Raw genomic sequence first — 4,430 nt, forward strand, 5'->3', positions numbered from 1 at the left:
ATTATTCAATCTGAGTTGTTCTAGTTTTTGAGAAATTAGTCAAAATTCTATTCTCTTATTCTTCTCAAGAGTGATGCTAGATTGTGCCGAGTGTCATAACTGAAGCGAATAAAGTATCAGTCACTCGACAAGTCTATAACAGAGTTTTTGACCTATGTCTGTAATCTCCTTCCGCATTCAAGAGATGATAGAATATTGGTGTTTAACTGTGCCACATTGTGCTAGAGTTGTACTTACAGTAGGCTACACTATAAGTATGTGTTGGCTACAACAAGAATAAGATATTACTCTATCGGCAACAATTAGATTGAGAAACACCAGATTGAAAGCAATGGGATTGGATTTCACAATTCTCTGGTTATCTTCTAGAAGGGCAAATTGCCAATACTAGTCGTATTTGGTTTCCCAAAGTTCAGGATATTGTATTTTAGTCCACTAAAATGTTATGGGAGTTGTGGATTTACTGGAACTAGATTCCACCTCACTCTCCAGGCACGAAGTTTGAAGGACTTGGGGCTGGAGTGGAGGCATGATGTCATTTTCGAAACGAACGACGATCAAAGTTTTAAGCTGAATAATTTTGGACTGTCGTTTCATGTCAAAGCCTTGTGGATGAATATAGGCTTGGAGGAGGTCATAGATGTATGGATCATCTAAGGAGACAAAGTATTTGGGGTAAAATGTGCCAAAGGCTGGTTCATTGTGAAGGGGACTGGGAAAACCACCTATGATTGCATGAGTTGGTTATGCCAAGTGTCTATGACAAAACATAAGCTATTAACATTCATGTATGGTCTTACAAGGGCATTGAGGCCAAAACAGATGGCGCCGAGATGACAATATTTGTAGCCATGGGATTTTGCCCAGTCGATCTGTGACTTTTCGAGCAAGGGGATTTGGGTAGGTTCATCCTGAGATGTAAAACTAACATCAAAATAATGAATTCGAATCTGAGAAGATGCAAAACATTTATAAAATGAGATGTTATATACTTGAGCAGGTAGGATTGGCGGGATTTTCCATTTTGGACTTGGGGTCTGTTTCCGAAATAGATATGGTAGATGAAGAACTTGAGGATTATCTGTAAGAAGAATGTTGTCCTGCAAGTGAGACCAAAGATGAAATTGGAGCTTCAATCTCAGCCTGATTTATCGTCGATAAACTGGTATCCATCTTGCTGCACACCTAAATTCCTTGCTTTTTCACCTACAGGGGGGGTGGTATGTGCTCTTCTGACTGCGACCTAAACTCTGTGACTCTCAGGGTACGCTACAACAATAATAAGATATTACTCTATCGGCAACAAATAGATTGACAAACAAACTATAACTTGGTTTTGATACCATTGCTTTCATCCAACCTCATCGTCTTTTCGGTTACCACCACAAGTTCAGACAACCTTCAGAGAAAAGTTTGCAGAGATGGTCCAGGACTATCCCTCAAGCTCTACGCCCAGAGGTACCAAGATTGTTACATAACAAAAGGGTCAGCATCAGTAGTGTCCAGCCTACAATTAGCTGATACAGAAGTTGAGCCAGGTTGCTCAACCCAACTGGTCTCACATCCTAATGTTTTATCTGCTTCCTAGATAACAAACCTCCAAAACTGTCAAGGTCTATAGGAGAAGAATCATATGTTCTTGGAAGGAATTTACCTTAGGTTTCCTTCCGAAAATTTGATATTGATGGTCAGAAGAAAAAGGAATTTGTCCCTTATTCCACAGTATCAGAATCTACTACATCAGGTACTACCACAACACAACTTAATTATGAAAATCTACAGCTTGAACTAGAGTCAAAGAACATAGATGATTTGCATAGAGACGTCCTCAAGTTCAAACAAGAAGTCTCTAAAGAAAAAGAAGTGTGCGAGAAACTACTAGAAAGACTCGAATTGCTAGACCACAAAGTTGCTGATATCTCAGTCCTAACAGCTACCCATGCAAAGTTAGAACAACGACTGACAACAATTTTCTCCATTTTGTCTATCCAAACTCCAATCATCAAAAAATTAGGAGCCAAGGTACCCACACCAGATTATTCGGTGTTAGAAAAACCCACCAAATCTGCTATGTTTATAGATGACCCCAAACAAAAGCTAAAACGAACCTATAGTTTTAGTGTGGCTAGTCATGAACTACCTACTTGGAATTTTGGGATCCAAACAATAGAAGAGAAGGCAACACAGGAATTGGCTGAAGAAATCAATGAAGCCAATTCAACAGTCCTATCTTTCTTGCAACAGGTGCAAGAAAAGGGTCCTTCTCTCACAGAGGCCCAAGTCAAACAATTCCTAGTTTATGTCCAACAGAAACCAGGAGGAGACCCCGATCTGAGGATTACCTAAGGTGAAACATCTAGACCAGTTTTAGTCATAACAACTAGTGTTTCTACCATGTCAGCAACCATTCAGGCCATGCCGCAGGAACCTATTTTTTTTCCCAATTTCCAGCCAAAACATGAAATGGATAATGCCATTAATCTCCTCAACAGCTAGGCAACGAAAAAAAAGGTGGATGACCCTACCCTTTCTCCCCAAAGTATAACTCAATTGATCGTCAATGGATTCGATGGCCTTTCCCATACATGGTGGCTTTAGGCCTCTATAGAAGTTAAGGACGCCATCCTTAGTCACACTGATCCTGTGGTTCAGTTACTTATTTCCGTCCATGAAAAATTTGTCGGCCTTACAGCTGATGAAGACCCAGACCATTACAGTGAAATGTTCATGTCTAACCATTTAAGCAATATTGGTCTTATAGAAGAATACTTTTGAGAAATGCAGGAATGGATCATTCTATCTAAGTCCTATTCAAATGTTACATACCTCAAATGGTATATCCAGAGTATGCCTGCTGTTCTTCCCAAATCCATTAATAAATATTTTGAGGATAAACATCTCTCCTTAGATGGCATGACCATAGAAATGGTGCATGGCCACATAAAGAAAGTCATTGAGGAACACTGTTTAGCCAAACATGTTATGACTGACTTCAAGGAGCACAATAAGATATTTTCCAATAAGGTATGCACGACAGTTGGCCAGATGCCCAACTGGGGGTAGAGACCCATTAACTGCGATCCCAAATGCTCTTGAAAATCCAGAGATCATCCCAAGAAGCATTGTTCCCCACATAGTAAGTTTTAGCAAGAATATTACAAGAAGCCATCTCAGCCTGGAAGGAAGACATTCCAAAAGAAAACACCATTCCTAAGACATTGCAAGACACTATCAAAATTAATCCAATGTTACATCTATAACAACGAAGGTCATTGGGCAAATGCATGCCCCTCGCAAGCTTGTAAGCCCAAGCTTGCGGCTTTATTTCGAGACACATTAGAACCAGCCATGTGGGATCTATTCTATTGTGATCTTGATGACGAACCGACTAGAGAAATATACTATCTTGACAGTGAATCCGAGCTCAAAGAAGAAGATGGAAAACCCATTATAAGTTTTCATGAAATTTCTGACGATGATGATAGTTTGCAATCTTATAAACTTTGCACGTTTTCTATGCCTAACAAACAACTTGTAGAACTCCAACAAAAACTTGCAGAAAATCCACCATGGAAGATGAATCTCCGCATGAATCTTCATAATGAGATCCAAAGCATTACGACCACCACGACGACATTGAATCATCAAGAACTAGAGTTGTCCAGTTAGATGACGACTACGAAAAAGGGAAAGGGACTAGCCTATTCAGTTCCATCCCACTGGGATCATGATGAGTGTTACATTGACCATCCGGCCAAGCACACAGAGAGACAACATGTCAAGCGTGCTTCTTGCACTTCTCTGTGTATGCAGATTAATGACAAGCAAGCAAAGATCAGATCCCTTGCTGCTGAGATCCAGGTTCTTGGAGCACAGTTGCACAAGACTGAAAAAGAAGTTGTTGACTCCTATGATTAGGATTTAGAACAAATTGCAGCTACGGATCTCGACAGTTCAGAACCTCCTTCCCCTGTCTCGCCTACCCCTAGTTATGCACAACGACCTGATTCCCTTGATCTATCACAACTCTACCCTAGTAAGTCACTCTCTCTCGCTTGCCAACCCAAGTTGTATATTTCCCTTACTTTTTGTCCCCCCGATTGTAAACCTTATTCATTAGATTGTTTACTTGATTCCGACGCCTAGCTCAATTTAGCTCGGCATTTTTCCATTCCTCCTTTTTATTGGGAGAAATCAATGGAGGGTGGAGCCAGTATTACTGGTTCTATGTTTTCCCTTCCTCACCAAGTCATTGATTTCTTGGTCTCTATTCAGGCCCACTCTGTCCAATGTACATTCTTAGAATTAGATGAAATCCCTGCAAACATCATTCTTGGATCCGAGTTCTTTACCCGTTGGTCCCCCGTTTCAATTGATTATCAGAAATTATTGTTTACTCTTACTATTTCTGGTAAGCCTGTACAGGTTCC

Source organism: Pinus tabuliformis, chromosome X, assembly GCF_031772625.1.
Source record: "Pinus tabuliformis cultivar Carrire ecotype Pingquan chromosome X, CPIR1, whole genome shotgun sequence".
NCBI lineage: Eukaryota > Viridiplantae > Streptophyta > Pinopsida > Pinales > Pinaceae > Pinus > Pinus tabuliformis.